The 26710-nt window shown below is 42.3% G+C and overlaps 1 protein-coding gene and 1 long non-coding RNA gene across 4 annotated transcripts in view; one reads left to right on the top strand and one right to left on the bottom strand.

Moving 5' to 3' along the window:
* The window catches only part of LOC120095122 (uncharacterized), a 150746-nt gene that overhangs the window by 88209 nt on the left and 35827 nt on the right, over positions 1-26710 (top strand). Inside the window, exon 3 of one of the 2 annotated variants that reach the window (XR_005490297.2) lies at positions 14799-15019. The exons of the other annotated variant lie outside the window; for it this stretch is intronic. This is a non-coding gene — a long non-coding RNA (uncharacterized LOC120095122). The remainder of the gene's footprint in view (positions 1-14798; positions 15020-26710) is intronic. 2 annotated transcript variants of the gene reach the window in all.
* The window catches only part of Shisa6 (shisa family member 6), a 294351-nt gene that overhangs the window by 55308 nt on the left and 212333 nt on the right, over positions 1-26710 (bottom strand). The window lies entirely within an intron of this gene.

Consider the following 26710-nt stretch of genomic DNA (forward strand, 5'->3'; position numbering starts at 1 on the left):
TCTTGGTACAGAGTAGGGATGAGGTAGAGAGAAGGCAGTGTTTACTGAGGCTTACCATGTAGAGGTTCATGCATCACTCACTCTCCACAACAACATTAGGACATATCCATCAGACCCTCATTTGATGAACAAAATTCAGAACCTTAAGGTAGTCTGAGGGTTAGTTTGTCCACTGTACACACTCACAATTAGTTAAGGGATGTTGCTGACCATTAGCCATCCACACAGAACAGTTAGTTCTCTGGTCAAGGAATCATTACTGGGTCCCAGAAGTAGCTCATCAGCTGTAGGTACTTACCTTCAGGCCTGGCTTTGATCCCAAGATCTCACAAAGTGACAGGTGAGAGTAGGCTCCAAAGAGTGGTTCTGCAGCCTCTGTGTGCATGTGTCATGGTATGCAAGTGCCCTAATGCTAAATACCTGAATGAATGAATGAATGGATGGATGGATGGATGGATGGATGGATGGATGGATGGATGAGTTAAAGTTGAAGGAGTGTGAATCATAACTTCCCTGAGTGGACATAGTTACAGCTAAGGGTGCATGGACCCTAGACTGAGGTACAGGAGGCTGACTGCTTTGAAGACTGTGTTTTTAGCACCAGTGGACACTTGGTATCTCGCATATCTCATCCTTCTTGGACTGGACATACTCAGATAATTACAAGAAAAATAGGGAAAATCGAGGAAGACACACCACTCCCCTCATCCGGCATCAGACTTCATCTCCAACATCTTCCATAGGTTCCCTGTGGTTTATACACCTTGACACTAATTTTCAAGCATGTACCAGGTCCCTGCAAATAAGGTCCCCAGGACTCTTTGAGCCTTTTCTTTCAACCATGTTCCTGGCCTTAGTTAAATAGAAGCCTGCTGGGCTATTTTCCAAGTGGTAATCTTTATCTCAAGTCTTTCCTTTCCAGTTATACCCCCTGATGTCCAAATCCACTCATCATTCTTTCTCTGAACTGGCCCATTGTGTAGATAGCAGATGTGTTTTCTTGACTACTGAGAAGGCTGTAGCGCTGGGCTTGCTCCCCAGCTCCCATTTCCCCATCTTGAGTATTTTGGCCTCTTAGAGAATATATTCTCAGAGAAGAGGCCAACTGGTGAAGGACTCCAGAAGAGCTTAGGCTAGAGGTCCACTCCCTCACTTTATACCTCCAGGCTGTTGGAAAGCCCCCTTCTCTGTCTTGCATCTCCAGGGTATGGAAGAGGCCTACAATGCTGGACATCTCTTTGGGTGCATGCTTTTTCTTGAACTTCCTATCCCCTCAGGAATCCACCCCCATTGACCATCCACTCCCAACCCATCAGAATTAATCATGGCCGATGCTCTGCTCTCATTGAGAGGATGGGAGGCAGGGCTGAACCTCTGCAGATAATGCTGAGCCCATATGTGGGCTCCTAGTGACTGTAGGAATATGTAAATAATGCTTCTGGTTTAATTAGATGCACACTAACATCCCACTCTCTGGAAGTCACAGTGGTAGGGGGAGATCTAACGTATCTGCCCAGTTAACCTAGGATGCCCTCCTCCATCCAGGTCCATTGTAAGTCTGCTCCCATTTGTTCCCATCATCCCCTCACTTTCCCTTCTCCTTGTCCCTCCACTTCTCTGACCCCTACTGTCTGTATTTGAACTTCCTGTACAGTATAATGGGGTTCACCCTCATTCACTATTCCTTCCCCTCTCATCCTTTGACCTCAACCCTTTGAATACCAACAAACCAGTGGGAGAATTTGGCTCCAGGTCTCCACTGAGGAACTTGAAACGCAGGCCAAAGAGTGGGCATCTGTGGCATGTGTGAGCCAAACATGTTTGTAGGAGAGGTATCTGTTCTATTAAGCTATGAATCAGGCCTTCTGTGACTATGAAGAAACCACGGTACTGTCCTGTCTGCTTTGATGGTAGAGGAAGGCTGTGAGGACAGCATGGGAACCTGAGTTCACCATAGACAGGTTGACATCTGAGGCTAGCTAATTTCTTGCATGGTGAGGCATGGTGTTCTTCCAACTGTAGGCTGTTCAGCAGTATCTCTGACTTTAACCTATTATATGCCAGGAAACTGATACCAGTCCAACCTGAACTAGTCAAAAATGGCCCTCAAACATTACCGTATTTTCCTCAGCCAGCAACAATGCTCCCATCTGAGAACCATTGTGGAAGCCTGGCTTCTCTGTTAGGCATCTAAGAGGCTATGTGCCTGAGTGTTACACTAGGATGCTTGCTATGCCTGCCCTTTGGCTCTGTCTGCTGCACTTAACTCTCTGAGTGTTTCTTTTTTTTTCCTTCCCATTTTGCAAATGGGGTCATTGCCTACTTCCCAGGATTAATGAGAAGAACAAATGAGATACAAACTATAAAGTACCACATAATACTACATGAAATATGTTTAATCACTACTCTGTTATTATATGCAAATAAGACTCTGGCTAGATACTCAAGGGAGAGTTAATTTTAAGTGATGAGGAAAGAAGGCAGAATGGGAATCCAGTAGATTGGATTGGGAGGTTTATGCCAAAGTGTCTAAAGGGGAGAGGCACTGAACAGTTGGACTGGATGAGAGTAAGGAGCAAAAGTAGGAGGAGACTTAGGAAGGCACTGGAGCCCTGGAACTGCACTGGGGCCAGGAGAATGAGGTCTGATTTGGAGCTCTTTCCTGAAGTAGGGGGAATGCTTTGATTCATGGGGGAAGGGTTCTGTCTTGGTTTGAAAGGCAAATGTGGTGAGATGGGAAACTGGGGGAGACCAGAATATTGGAGACATCTTGGCCAGTTCAAGAGGGAATGCCAGGAAGGCAGAGCTCGCCTAGGTGTGGAAACCTCCCAGGTGAAAACTGGGAGAGCTTTAGAGAAGCACCTGCAGACACCTGCTCTCTTGGCTGCTCACATTCTCCTGCTCTGTCCTCTGGAAATGGTGCCCTGGTTTTCCTTTGGGGAGTATCTGTTTCTTCATTTTCTCTGGGTTGTGAAAAATTGATTTAGGATTGAGCACCTAGCCCACAGCTGATGTGCTCCAGCACTGGTGCTCCCCCTAAGTCACAGGATATTAAGATACACATGTTCCTGCTGATGCTGTTAACCCAGAAGCATGTTTGGGACCTTTTCTGAGAACAGAGATGTATTAGTGATGATAATATCTGTTTATTAGGATGTAGCCATGCCCGAAGTCTAATATCCACCTTCCCATAATGCATATCTATGTATTTGGGGGTTAAAATGAAATAATAGGTTCTGTCATAAATTTGTGCTTAGTCTCACTTGAGTTGGTCTTCTTCGGTGATGTAAGGGGTCTGTGTAGGAAAGCAGCCAGTTGGCTGGCAAAGCAATCAGGAGCCAACCTTGGTAGCAGAGGCTAGGACACTTCTCCATCCTTCAGCTTGTTCTTTCTATAAGAACATATTGAACAAGTCCATGGTAAAAACCTTTCCCAGTAGTAAAGAAGGCGAGGCATTGCTCTTACAGCCAATCATCCAGGCTTATAAGTACTAGGCATCAAGAGGTCCCCAGATCCAAGAAGAGGAAGTGTGTTACTACTCTGTGTGGGCTGGCCCTGGGCAAATGCTCCATTGTTACAGTCCTTCAAGCTCTTCATCCCAAAGGCCTCCTTCCATGCCTCCCCACCACTACCCAAACCAATCTGACAGGTTCTTTGTAGCCTGCCGGGAAGCTGGCATAGAAAACAGGAATCCAGAGAGCTCCCACCCTAGCTCTATGGCCAGACTCCAGGCTTTCTAGAGGGGTCGGTCCAAGCTAATTTTATTACAAGCTGGAACTGAAAGGTGAATGGCAGTCCAGAAAGAGCGTTGTCAAGAGGGTCCTCGTGTTAGCAAACTACTGAACTCAATGGCTTCCAATGGGAGACAAAGCACAGGGCATCCGTGTGCTGTGCCTGAGGCTAATCCTACTGTCCAAAGCTTTGTCAGTGTGTTCTGACTAGAGCCTCATGAGGAGCCTCTTGATTATGGTAGGGGGTCTCTTTCCATTCCTGTCCCCAGTGCCTTAGCAAGATTTCCTGGGTAGCCATGTAAAGACAGTGCACAGCCAGTCCTTCCCTATCTTCCTTCCAAACACATCCCACACTCTTCCTGAGAAGGCTGCTTATGGCTAGTGATAAGCCAATGACAAAGTGCAGGTGTAGGGGTACATGTTCAAGAGATCCATGTATGAACAGCTACTGGAAAGTGATGGGAACTCTAAGAGAGCTGGTGCCTTCTGGAAAGGTCCTTATGTCACAGGAGGTGAGTCCTCTAAAGAGCATGTAGGACCTTCTTTCTCTTCCTGGCTGATGAAATGAATGGCTCTGGTCTTCCAAAGGCACCCACCTCGATATGTTGTTGCATCACACAAGCCTCCATCCGATGAGGGTACCCAATCATAGGCTGAGCCCCCAAAGCTGAACCAAAGCAAGCCTCTTCTCCTATGACATAATTATCTCAAGTATTTTGTTAGAGTGGTGGCAAGCCAATGAACACGGAAAGTTTCTCCGTGAATGATGGAGATCAGTAATGGGAGACAACCTCTGACCTTGGCTTCCCAGCTTTGGATAGTGCATTTCATGGAAGCTCTCCGCACCCCCACCTTGGTTGACAGGGGAGGAGGCGAGACTGCCATAGGGTATTGTTTTGTTTATTCTCTCTAGGGCTGCTGATGGGTCGTGATGGTCCACCTAGGCAAAAACAAGCCAATGCATGTGTACAGACAGGAGTGGCAAGTTTTGTAGCCCACAAGTCCCAGGTCAGCAAACTCAATGTAAAGAGCCAAACACTCCAGATTTTAGTCTGGGTAGGTTCTGCGTCACTGCTGCTCACCTTTGCCATTGTGGCTCCATGTAGCTATACACAGTGCATAAACACACTGGTGTGATTGTATCTCACTAAGAGTTGTGTGCAGAGCAGACAGATCTACAAGGCGGTCACGCTATTGTCTGAATTCCAGGCTTATGAGTGGTATGGTGTACCAGTATAGACATGCCATGATGGTCTATTTTCTCTCTCCCCTTCTTTGGTCAGTGCTTTATTTCTTCCCTTCTGGATGAGTGATAGCAGCTGCTGATGAAGCAGATAATATATAGCCCCTTGAGATTTCCTCTGGAGCCCTGACATCAGGTTTTGAAGTGGGAGAATTGTAAAGGAAACTCTGCCTCAGCATACCCATCTGTGATCACACCTTGGGTGGAGTTTCTTTATTCTATAGACAACACAGTTCAACCATGGTTAACATACAATTTGCATAATAATCTAGAGATGATTTAATGTACTGGAGTAAATTAGGACTTCAAGGAAACATCCAAATTTGAACAAAATTATTGAAACATAATCTCAGGTAAGGTAGGAATGGACAGGAGATCTATTGATGGACTAAGAAAAAACAGTGTGTTCATATACATGCATATCTTTCTCTCTATCTATGTCTACATGGCCATAAATCTTAGAATGTAATTTACAGAAACATGGGTAGAAATGGAAAACATTATTCAAGGTAAGGTCATGCACAGAAAGCAAATATCACATTTATCACATGATCAAACGTATACATAAGAACTGAGGTTGATAGCAGAGAAGCAGAGTAGAGTAGTGGTTGCCAGGTCCTAGGTAGGACATACGAGTAGGAGACTGGAGACAAGCTGCTTCCCTAAAACTAGGGTTCAGTTGTATAGGAGAGGTAATATCTGCTGATATATAGTGGGGTTGACTATGAGCATGTCTAACAGATCATCAAAATGGCTACTAGAGAGAATATTTTATTTTTGAGACAGGGCTTTCTGTGTTTTCCAAGGATCCAAGTCTCCGAGGATCATTAAACTCATGATCCTCAGTCTCAGTTTCCCAGGTAGCTGGGATTAAAGTTATATAACACCACATCCAGCAGCTGACAGAGTGTGAATGTTTCCAATACACAGAAAGAGTAAATGGTGATTAACTCTATGGGAAGGTGTGCCTAGATTCCCATCTTGTTTTATACAGGGCACTTAGCATCCACAGAGCTTGGAATCTGCTAAGAGTTTTGGAATCCTCCATGGATAGAGAGTAATGCTGATTTATGCATTCAACTCCTTGCTTTTTCTCTGGTGCAGTATTTAGGATGCTTATAGTAGAGGAGTTTCATGATTATGGGTTGAATATCTGCCTATTCTGTGCTAGGCTCTGGGCTAGGTATTGTGGCTAGGAGGGAACAAAAGCCCCTATTCTAGGATCCAGGGAGTTCATAGTATAGTTAACAGAAAGAAAAACAATTACAGTACATTTGGTAACCTTGGTGACATTCCCCGAGCAAACAGTTCCATAGATTGACAAGTGGATCCAACATGTCTTCAAAGGTGGAGAAAGGACAGATAGAGCACAATACTTAAAGAAAGGGATCACTCACTTCAAGGCCAACCCCAGAGAACCTTTGGCTACCTTTCACCTGCTCAGAATCCTGTTGAGCCCTGGCCCTGGGCCTCCTAAACATGTTTGTATAAATGAAGAGGGGCCCATTCAAGGAAAAAGCCTCCCCCTCTTTGCTTCTTACAGCAGTTTTTGTTTATCTCATTATCTCCCAACCTGAAGAACAGGACCATCTGGCATGCGGGCATGTTAACAAGATCATAAATTAGGAGGAGAAATGAAGCCAGATTTCCATAATGGTCGCAAGACAGAAATCAACAGGGCTGCACAGCAGCAATGGAGTCTGCTTGGAAGGTAGGGTGGGAGGGAAAGAGCAAAATGAAAATGCTTCAGCATACCCAGCCTGAATGAAAAAACACAAATCCAGACTCATTTACAAGGAGGGTGTCAAAAATAAGAAAAGTGCTGGCCAAGCATCTCTCCTCTCTCTTCTCGCCCCCTCAACCCACTTCCTGCCTTCTAGGTCTGCCCCTAGAAACGGGGCCAATTTGAATCCTCCTGTTCTCAGAGGTCATTATTGTAATAATCATATGGAAACTCATTTTGTAGGGGAAAGGATTCACCCTCACATAAGCTGCCTGCCTGCCTGGGCCAGAGCCAGGGGTAGTGTTGAACAACTGTTCCAGAGTATCACTGGGACTTCAAGTGTCTGCAGGAACTCTGCACCTGGACTGTGGTCAGATCAACCATGGTTAGTGTGAGAGAACTGGTCCAACAGACGAATGCATGCCAAGGTGCCCCGCGCAGCTGCACACCCACCCACTTCAGTATGCATCATCTTGTCTCAGCCATTGCTTCCTTCCCAGTGTTATGCCAAGGGCATGCTAAATACCCCACAAATGGGTGGTGGGGCCGGCCTCCCTGTCTGCTCTGTCTTTTAACTTCTTTTGCTTCCTTGGGAAAAGAGAGTATTTTCCTTCTTTTACAATAACAAAAATTCTACTTCCGTGTGTGTGTGTGTGTGTGTGTGTGTGTGTGTGTGTGTGTGTGTAGTCATGGGGTTCTGGTCCCCCGGGTGCTAGAAATCCAACTGTGGTCCAGATCAATGCACAGTTAACCACTGATCCCTTTCTTCAGATGCAGCTATCTCCCTTTCAACGATGAGGAGAATGACAGGTGGCGTTGGTATACTGGTTCCTCTTACAGAAGGCTGTAAGGGAGAAAGGCTTGTCCTTTACAAAAACCCAGAGTATACATGACTGATAGCCCGCACTGGAGAAACTATATGCATGCTGACTGCTATGTGGATCCCTCAAGTCTGAAATGACCTCTTTTTTCCCTCTCTCGGGCCCCTCACATCCTTATGGAACGCTTGACTTTGGTAAGATCCCCCTCATTTCTGGGGTACCTGCAAAGCTCATCTGTGTTTAGTGCTTATTCTGGAGGCAATACATTGACAGATTTTTTTCAGTCTCTCCTTTGGGTGTTCCCTATTCAAGCTTTTAAACTTTTTAAAAAGTCAGTTTGCTAAGGTCCAGCTCTGACAGTCCCACAGATAATTGTTCATCCTCTGGGTGCGAAAGGTCCTGAATTTCTGTTTGTGCCTTTCATCCTATTTTGAACATTCAGCTCCTTTTCCGGTTCTTTCTCATTAATGCAGATGCATGCTTTGCCTATTTTATTTGTACTTTGTTTAATCCACAATTCTGGAACTGGCTAATCAATTCTGCTCTGTAATTTATTAATTTCTGCTTTTATCTTTATCAATTATGCACTTCCAGTTTCCCAGGATTTATGTAGCTGTGCTTCCATATCCTTCCATGATGGGGAAATTTATTTGTTTTCATTCGCTTCTTTGATTTTTCCCTCAATTCATGACATTTTCTTTACAGTCTAACTCAAGGTCAGACTTTGTAAATGTCTTCTGGCCCCTAAGAGACAAAATGATTTCACGTCTCTTCACGTTAGTGGCATAAATATTTGCTCATTGAATACTCAAGTAAGTCCAATCTTTCTATCTACCTATCTATTCACCCATTCCTCCATCCCTCCATCTATAATACATACATGCATACATACATATGCATCTATCTATCTATCTGTCTGTCTGTCTGTCTGTCTGTCTGTCTGTCTGTCTGTCTATCTATCTATCATCCACCCATCTATCCATCCATCCATCTATTTTGGATTCTGGATTGCTCAAGAAACATTTCTCCCTTGAGTATTTTTGTGAATGTTTTCTTCAATTGTAACTACTCTTGCCTGAAGTATTTGTATGTGACCTCATTGTTTAGTGAAGGGGTTAGTCTGTTAGGGCTTCCTATCAGGTGTCACAATGGCTTCTCCCTTAGTTACCCATCATCATGCATGTTCCTGTGCAGTCTTTGACATAATTTACCTTGTAATTTCATTGGTGCTAACCATTGTTTAACAACCAGCTTTTACATTCTGGGAGTAGCCTTGCTCTGGCTATAACTCCCACAGATGACTTAAAGACAAACCTTATTTCCTGATCCATTTAGGATTCTGTTATTAAATGGAGAGGCCATATCACCTTTTGTCTTTTTCCCCACTTTTACATTTTCTAGCTCTTTGAATCACATCAATATGTTACTTTTATGAGATCATTTTTGGTTAATAAGTGTTTATTTATTTGATATTGTTTTCCTATTACATGGTATATATCCCTACAAATAGTTATTTAAATTGTACAAATATCAGTGTACCTACTTTTGATAACTATAAAAGTGTGTGTGAAGCAGTAACTAAGGACACATGGGGACAGGGAACGCAGACTACATACCTTCACATCTTTTTGTTCCTTTCCCACAAAATGACCCATTTAGTCCTGTCAAACAGAGTAGTTATCTCTGCATTATGGCTATTGATTACTTTGTAGGTTCTAAGAATCACCATATTTGCATCACCTTTGTGGAGGGAGGGTATGGAGAGCAAATCCAGATTCTATTTCTTACTAGCACTGATAACAATTAGACTTCTTTATTATTTTATTTTATTTTTTTAGGTGAGAGTTGATTCTCGTTACTCTGACTCACAGTGTAGCTATCACAGTTTTACTTGCTGTAGGGCTGCAAGTGGAACGTAGATCCCCTTCTGTTAGTCAAGCATTCTATCTCTGATCCACAGCCCAGCCCCTCATAAACTACCTTAGTATCAGGGGATGGATGTTTACCTTCTCGCGATTTATGCACATCTGAGAAAGTCTTTGTTTTGTCTTGAAAAGTAAATGGCTTCTTGCCTGGCGCATGTGTTTCCAGATCAAAGCCATCCCCACTGGGTATTGCCACCTTCTGGAATTTACATGGCTTTATACTGTGGGACTCGGTGTGGCAAATTCCACTTGTGTTTCTCTGTTGGTGCCTTTTTCCTTTGTTAATTGTTTGCCTAGACATTTGTTGAAATATTTTTATTCACATAAAGAATATGAAAATCTTTATCAAATCTATATAGAATATAAATTATATAATGTAATGAGTTAGTTAATGGCTTGTGCCTGAGGAGCCTGTCCCACCTACCTATTCAAGTTCAGAACAGTTTTCTTCTGCTCTGTCCTACATTGGTTGCCCTTTATGCTGGTCAAATTGTTCGTATTCAAAGTCTTGGCCTAGATATCACTTTCACCCTGAAAGTTCCAGGTCTTTCCTCTGGCTTCCTTTAAGCATCTGGAACATCAGTGGGCTGAACTTCACTCCCTGTTGGTTTTAGTTAAGACTGCTTAAGCTCTTTGCTGTTCCTAGCCATTTCCAGTGGCGTTCTCTGTCCTCTCGGATCCTTTTCAGACTTCTTCATGTGCTTAAGGAAGCTTCAGTTTATTCTCTTGTCATTCTGTTTCACCTAACATTTTATTAAAAGTATGATTTTCTCCATTTCAATTAAGTAAATGCAAACTAATATATTTAATACGTAGCTATAAATATTTTCAATCATTTCATCCTAGTTTCTGTTGATATAGAAACCACATCTCATCTTAAAGGGAATAAGACATCATTTATTCTGGAGACTTTTGAGCTGATCATGGCCCAAGAACTCAGATTTAGGTTATCACAAATTTCACATTTCAGCATGGAAGCAATTTCTTGAAGTTTTATAGTTTTCAGTGTGAAGAAATTCAAATATTAAAGCAAATTTAAAATATAATGGAGAGGCAGGCACAGAGAGATGGGAGGAGCTTTTCTATAGGCCCAAGATGCTAGCTGAGCCTTTGGGTGGGTCAAAGCTATTGGTCTGCTAGGATAATAGATTCTAAAAGTTTTCTATCTATTAGTTACAAGATGTCAGTTCTGATACCTCTGGAGGCAAAGGATGTCTGTTCTGAAAGAGCTAGAACTAGCCCATGGTAAGATAAGTAGCCTCTGGACCTGCAGCATCCAATCTCTCCACCATGCTGCAGTTCTGACCAGAAGTCTACAGAGACTTCTTCCTGGAGATCTTTTCACATTCTTTAACACCTATTATCATTTTGTATAATTTGCACTTGTAATATAGTTCACTTTCTTTATCCTTAAGTGATTTACCTTGAAATACAATGGCTCTCTCCATCTGAACCAGCCCCAAAGCAGTAAGTACTAATAGATTCTCCCAAGGGCCCCCTTCCTCCACTCTCCAGGGGGTTTCCCACTTGGATAATGACTTAATGTAAATTTAAGCATAACTACATGTCCTTATGGAGCCAGAAAAACATGTGCATGGTTCCAGGATGGGACCATGATTACCGAGATATATCTTTTTACCCAGGCTAAGCATTTTGTGAGATGTACTGACAATGCGGAGTACAGTCTTATACTGGCTGCAAAACACCTTCCATAGTTGGGTTTGAGAACCAGATGCACGGAGAGGCCTGATATCTGAGGATCAATTTCTTGGCGGATACCAAGTGTTGTGGATGTCATTTAGCTGACTCCTATTCATTCTTTGGATTTCTGTTTCATTTATTCATTGACCCATTCATCCATTCATTTACTCATTTTTTGATTCATTCAACAAGTTCCTCAAATTAATGCCAGATATCAAACTACATATCCAGGAGGTTCAAAGACCATGAAATAGGATAAATAAAAGGAGGAAAAAACTAGATAGTTTCAGCCTGTAGAATATTAAATGTTAAAAAATAAATCTTGAAAGAAGTGAAAGTATTATTACCTCTAGAAGAACAAAGGTAACAATTATATCCATTTTAAAGAAATAGCTAACAGAAAAAGAGTAGAGTGAAATATTTAAGCTATTAAAATAATAAGCCATGCAAAAATTCTGCATCCTGCAAAACTGTGCCTCAAAAGTAGTGGACAAATGAAGACTTCCTTACCCAAACAAAAATTGAGATTTGCATTATGTGGCAGTACATGGACATTTTATTTTTTTTTATTATTCTTTCATATATAACATCCAACCACAGTTTCCCCCTGTTCCTCTCCTTTCAGTCCCTCTCCACATCCCCATCCCCATCCCAGCCCCATCCCCTATCCTCATCTCCATTTCCACCTCCTCGATAGGAAAGGACAGATCTCCCAGAGATATCAACTAAACATGGCATATCAAGTTGCCATAAGACCAGGCAATTCTCATATTAAGGCTGGATGAAACAACCCAGGGGTAGAAAGGGTTCCCAAAGCAGGCAAAGGTGTCAGATACAGACCCTGCTCCCTCTGTTAGGAGTCCCACAGAAACACAAAGCTACACAACTATAATATATATGCAGGAAGCCTAGATCAGACCCATGAAGGCTTCCTGATTGCTAGTTCAGTCTCAATGAGCCCCTACGGGTCTAAGTTTGTTGATTCTATGGGTCTTCTTGTGGTGTCCATGACCCCTCTGGTTCCTACAACCCTTCCTCCCCTTCTATAGACCAAACCTAAGAATAATAGGAAAAGAAGGAGAAGATTTGCAGCTCAAAGATCCAGAAGATATTTTCAACAAAATCATAGAAGAAAAAGTCCAAACCTAAAGGAGATGCCCATAAAAGTACGAGAAGCTTACAGGACACCAAATAGATGGGACCAAAAAAGGAAGTCCCCTTGCCACATAATAATCAAAACATTACATATTCAGAACAATGAAAGAGTACTAAAAGCTTCAAGGGAAAAAAAGCAAGTAACATATAAGGGTAGACCTATCAGAATTACACACAACTTCTCAATGGAGAATCTGAAAGCCAGAAGGGTCTGGTCAGATAATCTGCAGACGCTAAGAGACCACAGATTCCAGCTTAGACTACTGTGTGCAGCAAATTTTTAATCGTCATAAATAGAAAAAAACACGATATTTTACAACAAAGCTAAACTTACATGGACTATTACAGGAAGTTCTTCAGAGGGAAGAAATGTGACATAAATATGAGCTCAAATTTACACAAAAAGAAGAAGGGGCTGGGTTATCAAAATGAATTATAACAGAGCTAATTTTCAAGAAGACATGACAGTCCATAGGTTCTATGTGCCCAAAAACAGGGCACTAAAGTATAAAGAAAAAATCAAGACAGAACTGTGAAAAGAAATAGGTGAATCATCTAATAATCCACTATTAGAAACAGAAAAATGAAAAAGCAGAAGAAGTGAACAAAGGCACATTTGAATGAAATGACATGTAAACATTAACTGGTTGCAATGGGCATCTATTGACCATTTCATCCAGCAACAGCAGAGTACACTCACTCATAAAACTCATGAGAAACATTTGCCAAGACAGAGAACTTCTGGGCCATGAAATGCACCATTGTAATATTTTCAATATGAAAATAACAGTGCCTGCACTCAGACAACAGTAGAATCAAGTCCAAAACCAACAGCAAAAAGACAACTAGGTTATCCACAAACACACAGCCACTAAACAACTCATTTCTCAATAGTACTGAGCCAAACAATTAATTTCAAAAGAAACCAGAAGATGTTTTGAAGTAATTGAAAGTGAAAACACGACTTATTAAAATTTGTGTTATTAAACAAAAGCAATTCTTAGAGAGAATTTTATACCATTGAACGTTCAGATTGTGAATGAAAAAGGACCAAAATTAGTCACCATTAATTTTTACCTCAAGAACCAGACAGAAGTTGGAAGAAAGATTTTAAAATTCGGATGGAAGTCACCGCAAATGAGGACAGGAAATCCACAAAATCAAAAGATTATTCTTTGCAAAAATAAACAGAGTTGATCTCTAGCCAGGCACATGAGAAGAAAACAGACAGAGAACACAAATCACAAAAAACATTGCTGTATATAATTCTACACCCTCATATTTGATACTCTAGATGAAATGGATCAACTCCTAGGAAAACCATCTGCCAAAATTTACACAAGAAGAAACAGCCAGTCTCAATAATTTTGTCTATATTAAATAACTTGGAAGTAGTCATTATTCTTCTGTAGATGTGAACCCTGAGCTGCGTAACCACTGACCTGGTTGTGCAATATGCCCACTGGTGCAAGAATGGCACAAATTATGAAAGTTACCAATCACCTTTTGATTGTCTTTAAGGCTCCTTCCACAAGACTTAACTCATACCTAGCACCATTAATTAACCACAGGGCCAAAAATCTGAAAGTAGGTAAATCACAGGCCCTGAAGGAAAAGCTACTGCTATTATTCTGCTAGATAGATAAGCTTTTAAACCAACTCCTAAGTCTTGTCATCATTCCCTCAGGTGAGTACAAATCTCAACCCTCATCACACACGCTCCCTTTGCAGTAGATGGTGAGTAACAAAGACACACACAAGTGGTCAGTGTGCAGAGACTCAGGAGTGCTCATCCCTAACAACGACATCTTTATCACACTCTCTCTTCTTAAGGTTCAGAGATCACTGCAGAAAGGGCTGAAGGACAGGGAGAGTGGATGGATACAGAGAAACGGCGTGTCTAGACACAACTGAGTAGTTATACACATGAACTTACGGTGATTGTGACAGCATACACAAGAATGCACAAGATTAAACTGGGTAAAATCCCAGCACAGAGAGGAAATGGTTGGACAATCTCACCCCTAGCTTCAGTGCTATTCGAATTTGATAGCTGTTGGGATCCTCTCCCGGTAGTTTTTTTTTTTTTCTGGAATGCAGTACTGAGGGGGCACCTATGCTCCAACAGATGACCCTATACCCATGAACGTACTACTAGCAGTAATAAAATCTATTGGGAGGGGGACAGAGATGGAGGTGGAGGGGAGGGAGCGAAGGGAAAGGAGAGGGAGAGAGAGGGAGGGAGCAAAGGAGAGAAGGAGAGAGAAAATATAAAATTAGGAGGGAGGGACTAGTGGTAGCAAAGGTAGGAGAGAAATTGAAAGAATGGGTGCATGGATGTGATCCAAACACATTATACACATGTGTGAAATTTTCAATCAATTAAAAAAATAGTGAATACAATTCCAAAACAGACCACCAGGCCCAGATGGATCTCTTGGTGAATTATAGCCAGCATTTATGGAAAAAATGGTAACAATTCTCTCAATTTTCTTTCAGAGGGTAGAAGCAGAAGGAAGATTTCCTAGCTCAATGTTAAACAAATACTTTAAACCCAGAAGAAAATATTGTAAGAAAACTACCAATATCTCCCAGTAGCACAGGACATCAACCCAAGAATCAATAAATAGAACTACGTGAAATAAAATAACTTCTGTACATCAAGGGAAATTATCAGAAGAATGAGCAGCCAGCCTACAGGAGATTACTATGTATAAAAGGTAAAGAACTGCTAAGATTAAACACACACACACACACACACACACACACACACACACACACACACACACACACACACACAAATTTAAAGAGAAACACAAAGGGCCAATAATATATCTTAATGTTCATGATTTTTAGCAATCAGGAAAATGCAAATTAAACTTACTTTGTGATTCTTTATCACTTTAGCCAGAAAAGCTATGATGAAGGAAAATAAACAGTCAGATAGGACAGCAAATGCTGTTCAATCTGTGTATGAAGAATCTATTTCCTTTGCTGCTGGTAGGAGTGTAAATTGGTCCAGTCATTACAGAAATTAATATGGAAATTCTTCAGATATTTAAAATAGAATTATCAAATGACCCAATGATAGAAGGAGTGGTAACTCCTGGACACGTCCAAAAGACTCTTTCCTACCACAGAGACACATGCACACTCATGTTTACTGCCACTCTACTCACAATAGCCAGGAAATGGAATCAGCCTAGCTGTCCATCAACAGACGAATGGATAATGAAAACGTGGCATAAATATACAATGAAATTTTACTCAGCTGTATCATATGAAATTTACAGGAAAATGAAATACAACAATTCCATGTTTTCTCTTGTGTGTGGATTCTGTCTTTTAATGTTTGCACATATGCAAACTAAGAGGTGAGAGAGTGGGCAGGAGTTTTGAAAGTAAGTACAAGATTATGAGAGGGGAATAAGGGGTGACAGGAAGGCATCGATGGGAGGAGAGGCCCTTGGTCTTGTGAAGGATGGATGCTCCAGTGTAGGGGAATATCAAGGCAGGGAGGGAGGGAGTGGGTGAGTGGGTGGGGGAACACCCTCATAGAAGCGTGGGGTGGGGGGGAGGATAGGGGATTGCTGGATTGCTGGAGGGAAAACCAGGAAAGGAGATAACATTTGAAATGTAAATAAAGAAAATATCCAATAAAAGAAAAAAAGAGGTGATGGGAAATGGGTGGGTGGGTGAAAGTGTAGCAAAAGAGTAGGGTTACAGAGAGACCAGTATCAAGATTAACATATGAAAGAAGCCCATATGATTGATTAGAAAACCTTTACCACCTGGTTTACTTGTATGTAACGCAGTTTATGTGAGAAAAACCTCAACATGCAAGCAGGTGAGAAGGCAGGTGCTGTATTGAGGAAGGTGCTGTGTACATGACCTATAAGGACTTGTGGTCCAGCACTTTAGGATGGGTGTGTCTTCCAACTCACTGGTCCACTCCTACACTTGTCTTTCTTTCTTAAGGCACTCTCCCCTTTATGCAACTGTCCATGGGTCTGTGTACAATTTATTGTTTGGAAACATAAGAACCTGTTAATTGTAGTGAGTGCGTCTAAACTCAGATCTGCACCTATAGTACCATGGCATGTGTAATGTGAAAGCAGAAAGGAAGCTTCATGGATGGGAGGACCCATGGCTGAAGGGCTTTGGAGAGAAGCCCTGGGAAGAAGAAACAACAAAGCAAATTCTGCTTGAAATGTCATTATAGAGCCTAATCTTTTTGTGTGCTGATAAAAAACAGTTTTAAGGAAAAGAAATCTACAAATATCTTGCTTAACATTATTTATACACAAAACTCCTCAAAATATTGAATCAAATCCAGTAACACACAAGACCTTATTATATTCTATGACCAGGTGGGGTTTGTTCCAGGTATTCAGGACTTTTCAGCATTCAAGAATCCATTCAAGTAGCCATCGTTTCATTGGGGGACCAAAAAAAGTCAGAGGACTAAAACAATAGATGCAGAAAAAGTATTTGAGAAAAATTCAACCCCCAGGATTCATGATTTTAAAGTATCCTCTCAGCAAACCAAATGAGAACTTCTTTGACTCAATAAACAATATTTACATAAAACCCCCACACCTTAAAAATTATTAATAACTGAAGCTTGAAGCTTTCCCACTAAGGTCAGGATCAAGACAAACGTATCCTGACTCATTGCTGCTTTTCAACATTGAAAGGATGAACTGATACAATAAGACAAAGAAAAGAGGCAGAGAGCATATTGCTTGTGAAGGAAGAAATAAAAACTTCGTTGTCTGCAAATGGCATGATTATTTTTATACAGAATCAACAAGAATCATCAAAAATACTCTTGGAAGTACTAAGTGGTTAAAAAAAGGTCATAAGATGCAGGATTGATATATGTAAGGCTATCATGATCTGGGGAGATGGCCTAGTGGATGTGAGCCATGCAGGCATGAGGACCAGAGTTTAGAGCTCCAGCATCCACGTAAATGCAGGATTGAAATGATAGCTTGCTCATAACTCCAAACTTTGGGAGCAAGAGATGGAGAATTCGAGGGTAAGCTGGCTCACTATGCTGGCCAGAATTGGTGAGCTCTGGGTTCTGCCTCAATAAATAATTTAGAAAAAAAAACAGAAATACATGGAATACACAATGTAATGTTTGGACAACATACCTGCACACACATGCAGTACTCCACATGCACATATATTTATGCACATGCATAAAATGATTATGACTTTTCCATTCAATGGCAATAAACACACAAAGTTCAAACTAAAAAATAAATAAATAAAAGTATGAGATAACTTGAATCAGGACTCCAAATTTTAAATAGAATAATTCAAACAGCATTTATATGAGAAAATCTGTCAATCTTATGAAAGAAGTAAAAAGAACTAAGTGGTAGAATATTCTGATTTCATTGGCAGAAAGATTCAATATTGTGAACAATGTTAGCTTTTTACCAACTTGATCTACAAGTGCAATCCAATCTCACATCACATTATACTACAGAAATTGATCAACTGAGTCTGAAGTTTATGTTTCTTGAGTTTATTACGAAGTTTATTGAGAAGCCGAAAACCCAGAAGAGTGAACACATTACTGCAGAAGATAAAAGATAGAGCTGATACTGCCCCCACTTCCGGACTAAACATGAAGCTGTAGCAATCAAGGCACTGCAGCATTGGTAAAAGAACAGATTAGCAGTCCCATGGGAGAAAACAGGGATCATGGAAGGCAGTCTACACAGACAGAGTTAACTGAACTTTGACAGAGTAGCTGAGCAGCACAAAGGAGTCCTGGCAGACTTCAGCAGGTGCAGCTGGAACGACTTAGGATAACCTTTTTCACACTCTGTGAAGGCGTGTCTCTGTATTTTCAATTGTTAATTCTGTACCTGCAGAGAGTTAAATGTTAGCAGAATTTTGCTATTGTCACTTTTATGGCCCTTTACCTGGTTTTCTATTTTGTAAATATTCATCCTTCTTCACCTGCCTAAGGCAATCTCGAATTGTATCAGAGATTGTCTCACTACTGACTGGTTGTACCAAAGAGCTGACAGCTGATATCTGGGCAGGAAGGAGGGGGCTGGACTTAGCAGAGAGAATGAATGATACAGGGGAGGAAAGCAGGAGGGATTCAGAGAGAATTCTGGAGTGGAGGGGAAGAGATATGGATTGAACAGCAGAGCAGGGAAAGGTATGGAGCTAGTCACATGGTGAGTTGTAGGCAAGATGGTCAGACTAAGTTAGATAAGGTAGCAGAAGGCTGTCTCAGCAAAAGGCCTAAACTTTAAACTATACTAGAAGCCTCTGCCACACTACAATGCTAACGAGTCCACAGAAAGTCCCACTGTAAACATCCACACGGATTACCACATGAGTCTAGATAGACTTTCACTCTTCACAAACTTAACTCAGAATAAATTAATGGATCTAACTGAAAAAACTCACGACTATCCAACTTCTACTGGATAATACAGGAGAAAATCTAGATGACCATGGATGACAAAGACACTTTAGGTATAGCACCTTTTGGTGTGATCAATCAAAACAAAACAAAACAAATTGGTAGTATAGCCCTCATTAATATCAAAAATTCTGTGCAAAAGATATTTTCATATATCCATAATGATAAGATATAGATGTAGGAGCATGTACTCAGAAAACATTGTATGAAGGACTGTTAGTCAGAATATACACATAGGTCTTAACACTCAACAGTTAGGACAAAACAAACAAACAAACAAAAATCAAAAAAAAAAAAAGACTCAAACCTGCATAAAGGAGCTGATTGTGAAAATGAGCAAGGAGGCCAGGAGATGCCACGGTAGCTAAGATGGTGGCTGCTCTTACAGAGGAACTGGGTTCCATTCTCAGAACTTACATGGTGGCTTACAATCTTTCTGAACTCCAGTTCAATGGGTCCTGGCAACTTATGGCTCTCTGGACACCAAACATACAGTACATACACACTGACCACCCCCCCCACCCACACACACAGGGACAAGCATACATTCTATTCATAGAAAATAAATAAAATTAAAAGATTAAAAATAAATATTTTAAATGGGAAAAAGATATTAACACTTCATCACAGAGATGCAGTTGGAAATTAGCTCACAGACAGATATGCTCAGGGAAATGCAAACTCAAACCATGAGATGCCATGATACAGGTTGTAGAATGGTCACAATCTAAAGCACTGACAGCTTGGCTACTGAGGAAAACATGAAACAAAGGACCTTTCACATCACTGGCGTGCACATAACACGGTACGCTCACTTTGAACGACAGCCTGGTGACTTCTTTCCAAACCGAAGACACACTTACTATATGATCCGACAATTACAAATTTTCATATTTCCCAAAGAGGCTAAAAACTCAATCTGACAAATACTCATAATTATCCAAAGTTTGAAGCGCTTCATTTGGTGAATGTTTACATGAACTAAGATCATCCAGACAGTAAAACAATACCCAGGACTAAAAAGAGGTGAACTGTTAACCAGGAAAAGATGCATGGGAATATTATATAGTGCTAAGTGAAGTAACCTCTGAAGAGGCTGGTGATACACAATTTCCAGTTCAGCTCTCCAGAAGTAGAAAAGAGTCAGTAGAAAACATCAGTGATCACTGAAGGCTTGAGGTAGACAGATGAACGGGAGAAATACGGGTTTTAGCGCAATGAAAATATTCTGTTTTTAGACTATGTCAAAACCACAGAATGAATGTAGATTGTCAAGACTGAACCCTAATGCAAACTGCATAGTCAATGGTAATGGCTTATCAATGGCATTGTAGCATCTATCTGTAATAAATGCACCGTTTTGTAGGGAGATGCTGATAGAGGGAGTGTGTGAGGCTGGAAGAAGTTAATGGGCAATCTGTCTACATTCCTATTGTACAGACAGAGTGTGGGTCAGGCACAGTGCTAGTTACACCACATCTCTGTATTCTGCCTTCCCTCCAGTAGCTCTCAAGGACCATCTTTGCGTTATAGATTACAGACTCTTCTGTATCCTTCAAAAGACACCCGAAAGGGCAAGTACCATTACTTTGGAGAGTACAGAAAAGGCTTCCTCTCAGCAGGTGGCATTTGATTTCCTCTCAGCAGGTGATGGACAGGAAGGAGCCTGGGGCATCAGAAAATGAAAAGGGAGGCCAGTGTGTTTACCTTCCACCAGCTCTCCAGACTGGTACCCACCATCTCCACTCTACCAAGCTCCTTGACATTTCATCAGCAAGTGAGCTGGCTCACTGGAGACAACCAGTAGGAGTCTGAAGGTTGGATAGAAGTCGACTGGGCTATGTACCTCCAGCCGATATCCATAGGCACACTCACTCTTGTATGCTCCCTTCTCACTTTGCCTGGGTTCCAATACCGCCTGCCCCTTACCTCTCCCGGTGCCTACAACAACTTAACACCACCGTTGGCTCTTAGGAATTGCACATCCTTTGTAAGGTCCCTGAAATGAGGCTCACTCTTTTCTCAAATGCCATTGCTTCCTGCCACAAGGGAGTAATGAGATAGGACCTCACGCACTTGTTTAGAAGTGGGATGCTCTCTCTGGCCTGAGTTACGATGACCCCAGTGCTTCGTGCACTAAATTACTGTCTCCTGTACATCTTCCTGTCCTTGTCCTTTTATTCCTGCTGCTGGAGGAACTTGGGGATGTGATGCCCACTGTCTGGAAGCCTGGCTCCTGGCTGCTTCTCAGGAGTGTGTCACCATCCTTATAGGGGAGAGAATTAAGACTGATAGGCCCCTGCATGACCTTGGCGTCCCCTTCAGAGGGATGCTCATCCCCAGCCAGAACAAGCTGAAGAGCATCAGCAGTCTTGCAAATGTGTCTCCGGGGACTGGTACTATAAGGAATGTTCCCTGGAGAAGCTCCTGACCTCCTTCTCACTGTGTGTGCATAATCGGTCATTTGAAATAGGGAGGCTCAGAGTGGAAAATGGCAGCAGTGCTCCAAATTGGCCCAACTGTGTGACCAGAGCCAAGGGCAGTGGAGGTTTCACTCTGAGTCAGAACCAGGATGAGTGCGTTTGCTTGCCCAGCCTCACTGTCTGAACAGACAGACTATCACAGACAGGGTGTCCTCAACAATGGCGAGGAATACATATCTTCCCATTCTACATGCTTGAGGTCCAGGATCCAGGCGCCATTAGGCTTGGTTTCTCAGAGATCTTCCTCTGTGGCTTGCAGGCAGTACCTGTTCTGTTGTGATGGACTCTGTGCTCATATAGACCCCTGTGGTTCCTTTGGTCCTTATAAGTTCCCTAGCGCTCCAGCCTGAGGACCCCATCACAATGGCCTTATTTAACCACAGTTACCTTCTTAGCAGCTTTGTTTTTGAATTTGACATGAGGAAGGGAAATGGTTCAGTGCACAAAATTTGCTGGAAGATGACAAATTCCATGCCTAATGATGAAGAAATGTAGAGTTGAAAGGCGGTGGCTGAGGCCAAATAGGAGACAGAATAGAGAATTTTGCTGCCTCCTATCACTATAGTCTAAGATCGAAGCATGTTGGAGAAGGAGAGAAGGAGGAAGCAAGAGAAGATCTGTGCTTAGAAGATGGGGCCACAAAGGAAACTGTGAAGTTGCCCTCTGTGCCGTCCACATAAGCCAAGTAATGACAGGGATCTCAGCTCTTTATCTGCCTTCATCCATTTGGTGAAGGGTGCAGAAACCTGTTTTCTGCTGCTGCTATGGCAAATTAGCATAAATACAATGTCTTAATACACCATAAGCTTTTACCTGGCAATACCGGAAGGCAGAAGCCCATAGGAGAAATCAAGGTATCACAGGTTGGGTTCTCCATGGAAGCTCCAGGGGCAATCCCCCCTTACCTAGAGCCTTTCTGCATTCTTGGCTCTTGGCCTCTTCCTTGTTTACCGTAGTCAGCATTCCCATCTCCTCTCCCTAACTCATGCTCACTCCCCAATGGATGTAAATTTGGACAAGTGACCCATGATTATCTTCCAGTGTTGATTCCTTTGGCATGCGAAGGACCATGTTAGTAAGTTTGGGAAATAGGATGTGGGCAACTTCTGATGCCATTCTTTTGCTATTACCATGAGCTAATTCTGCTTACTCCATAGGCTACCTCCCCTGCTTAGAAAGGTACTGGGTCCCAAAGAAATGGTAGAAACTGTAGCTCCCAGATCAGGGTGAAGTAGTTAGTGAGGATTCTTTCATAAGTCTCCCCTGCTCAAATATGACTGAAAAGCTAGACAGACAGAAACAAGTTGGGGTAGATGAGCAGTTCCAGCCTCAGCACCTGATTGGGAGAATGTTTGACTCCCCACATCAAATGCACTCTGTGTTTGAAAATCCAAAATGGCTCGGTGCTAGGTAGCATGGCTGCCTAATCACATGGGTTCTGACTTCAGGAAGATTAGGAAAGTTAGGTCTTTCATGGTTGGCACCAGGTATGCCACATCCAATCTTTGGCATGTGTCTGGATAGCAGTTTCATGGTGAGAATCGGCGATTAGCTGGTAGAATCACGTTATCCTTTCTTCAAAATAACAATGCACTTCTGGCTTCTCTCTCATGAGCATCAGGCTTAGTACAGCCTGCTTGATCCAGGCCCTGTCCTGTGAAAACCCAGAAATAACCCCAAAGAAGCAAGGCTCCCTTTCTCCTAAGATCAATATCAAGATAGAAAGCAGCCTCTAGGCTTCCTCCATTCTCTCTGTCCAATAGGATCAGGCACAGTAACCCACTTTTACACAAGCCCTAGCATGTGGGCTGGTGCTTGGAGGTTGCCCTCAGCAAATTCTGTCCTAACTTAAAAATCTGGGCCTTGTCATGCACAGCCTGTCTCCTGTGACCCAGCTAAGAAACCTCAAGCAGGCAGAAGCTCTGACTGTACCCTAGCTTAAGGTCAGGTCAGTGAATCTATTGGCGCAAAGGCTACAGGATACATAGTGAAATCCAGTGGGAAGCTAGCCCAGGAGTAAGATGGCAGGAAGAGGGGACAGGAAGAAGGCAAGGCAAAGGGGCAATAGATAGAACCAATCAGGGAGCAGAGGGAAGCAGAGCGAATAAACTCATCTCCCTGAAGTTGTTGAATTAGGAAAATTAAGAATATAAATTAAATACTGCATCTGTTCTCGGAGGTCCCTTCTAGCATTAACATTTTTATGCTTTTATAAGCTTCCAGGGGAAAAGAATAAACCAACCACTAATATCAAGGAGATTTTGACGGCTTTAAAAGGTTTTAGGAGCTGTATCTAACAGGAACAAGGATGTTTGCTGCATATCCCTGAAGGCCCACAGGGAAAAGCGAACACTTGATTCTCCGCAGTCTGAGTGGAGGCTTAGCCTGAGCAAACCTGCGTCCAGACACTTATGTTAGATACGCTCGACAGCACTAAGCCCAGCAGCAGGAAGATGGCTTTCCCCTTATATCACATGAAGAGAGTCCTTAATCCACCACATATCCTCACTTGGGGAGGGGCAAAGCAGTTCTGAGGGACTGGGAAGCCTCTCTTTGAACTCTTGATGAGATCGGGTCAGGAAGCTCAGAGGTGCAGAAATGCATCTTATTTGGATATCACAGTGGGTGGGAGTAAGGGGATCATTTGTCTCACCATCTTCTAGTCACCCTTCTTGTATGCAGGCGCTAACTTACCCTATATGGCTTCCTTTTCCTTGTAAGGAATAACTGGAGGAAATGGTAAGTCTGCAAGTTCTAATATGTCATACTGATGTGTCCACAGACGTTGCCTTCCCATAGACAAGATAACAAATTACAAGTGGTCTTAGAATGTATAAAATGAAGGTGATTTATCCTTAATATTAAACATGAACATTCTAAACATGTGAGCATCCACGTGTGTTCACCCTTTATTATAGTTTAAATATGAAATTCTCCCAAAGGCTCATGTGTTAGATAAAGGCTGAGTCCGACTTGGTGTCATGGGAGGAAGGCAGAATCTTTAAGAGGTCTGTCTTGGGGGGAGGTATTTGGATCACTTGAGATGTGCCTTTGGAGGCGAGAGAGTGTGAGGGTGCTGCTCTCTTCTTGTCATCTGCCTCCTAGTCATGAAGGAAGTAACTGTGTTCTGTGCAAACTCCTGCCAAGATCCTCCACTACAGGCCCAAAGCAAGGGGAACCACCAGCCATGAACTCAGACCTCCGTGGACCCAAGCACCCTTACTGCCTGTATGTTGACTATATGATGTGTTTGTTGTGGTAACTGAAAACCAAATAATGCACCATTATAAAACCCTGAGGCTAAGGGCAGTACACAGACATAGTAGATGCTAATTATATATTAATTGAATTAATGAATATTCAGGATAAAAATAAATCCTCAAACTCATATGAGCCAACTCTGTACAGATTACGAATAAATAAATGTTTCTAGCATTCCCCTAAACCGTTGGCTATAAACAGTGAGGGCACAGTTCCATTTTCATGGCTTCTTATATTCCTTTATGGAATCTGAGATGGAGCCCCAGAGAGATGGCATTACTAAATGACATTCAGGACATGGAAATTACTCTTTAATCCATGGTAGTGGATATACGATCTAATCTGCATGAAAGGTCACGGTAAGCAGAAAGAAGCAAGTGCCAGCCCCTGCCGGGGGCACAGAGAGAAACAGCCTTTACAGAGGCAATGGCCAATTCACTTCTAGAGCACACAGTGGCTGAAAGAATTTTTGGAACGTTTTCTGACTATCTGCTTTCATTCTAGTCTTTTAATCCCAACGTTTCAGAGTAAATGCTTATGACATCATATGTAAGTATATCTTTGGAGGTTAGGCAGGAAGAAGGGTAGATGGCATCTGGGCTGGAAGAGAGAGAGAGAGAGAGAGAGAGAGAGAGAGAGAGAGAGAGAGAGAGAGAGAGAGAGATCACCTGACCAAAGTACAAAAATCAGTGACAGGAAGTCACATGGAGCAGCTAGCTTTGCTGTGACCTGGGAATGGGTCAAGAGGGGCAGAAAACTGATGATACCTCTCCCCCTAAGGATGCCTTTGAAGTGCATTCATTTGCCAGCTTAGGCAATGGGGATGTGAGGTTGTGGTTAAGAACCGTCAGACAGGAAAAATCACCCTGGGCCATCGGGGTGGGCTGACATAAACATTAGGTCTTTATGAGACAGACAGAAGCAGACAGTAGAGTGATGTGGTCATAAGTCAAACAGTGCAATAAACCTCCCTCCAGAAAATAGGGAACAAGTTTGTTCAAGGAGCACATAGCCCTTCTGCCACCCTTAGAGACCCATGAGACATGTCTTGAGAGTCTTCTGACTCTAGTGCTATGGCATAGCTAATTTATGATCTACATTTCCAAGTGTACACTTTTTGTTAGTGTCTCACTAGGAAATTGATACATCTTTTACAGAGAACCTTGCGAACCTCAGGTGGTTAGAGAAGGAAGGGCAATGGCAAAGCTTATAGGTTTGTCAGTAGAGGTATGCGGTGGTTCTCACTACCACCATACCTGGGTTCAGGAATGACTAGCAATAGTGTTAACATTTAGATCTAAAACCTGCTAGGATGCTCAGCTCTCACCAGCTGCCCCTGTGCATGTTGTCAGGAACTGACTGCTGGATCTTACCTTATCAAGGAATGGACTGAAAACATAGTGGCTTTGGAGGAGGGGCTTAATTATAAAAGTGGGCACCCTCTGCCTCTGTCTGTCTTTGTCTACCTTTCTGTCTCCGTCTCTTCACTCCTGTTCCCTTTACTCCTTCTCCCTTTTTCTCTCTGTCTTTTCAGTAGTCATATAAGCAGCATCTTCTACTGCACATTCTCCATTGTTAGCTACAGTGCTGTCCCCTTACCCCACACTAGAGCCAGCCTACTGTGGACTGAAAACTCTCAGCCATGCCCAAAATAAACCTCCCTTCCTGTCAGATTGTTTCCCTTGGGTGTTTTGTTGTAGATACAGACACTTGACTTATGAAAGTAGGTAGTTCAATGTGACTTCTTTTCCTTTACCTTAGTCTGTATAATGGAGACCCATTAAAAGGACCGAGGCATTGTGATGTCATAGTAGAGCATTGTGGTCTCATCACAGTGCTCCAAAGTACATGCACACAGCTCTGTTTTGCACAATAATCTTCAATCTGCCAACGCACCTCGGTTGTGACATCATAACTCCATTGTGACATGAAATGCTCTATTGTGACACCGCAATGCTCAATTTTGCTACCACAATGCTTCATTGCATCATCACATTTTATGCAACAGTATCAAATAGTGCTATTATAATGTGCCATCACAGCTACATTGTGACATCAAAATGCTGAGCACCATTCTCCTCTGCTGTGACATCAGAATGCCCAATTTTACCTTCACAGTTCTGCATTGTGGTATTACTATTTTACCATGACATCAAAGTGTTCTCTCGTGACCTCACATTGTACTGTAACATCACAATGCTCCACTATGT

Source organism: Rattus norvegicus, chromosome 10, assembly GCF_036323735.1.
Source record: "Rattus norvegicus strain BN/NHsdMcwi chromosome 10, GRCr8, whole genome shotgun sequence".
Lineage (NCBI taxonomy): Eukaryota > Metazoa > Chordata > Mammalia > Rodentia > Muridae > Rattus > Rattus norvegicus.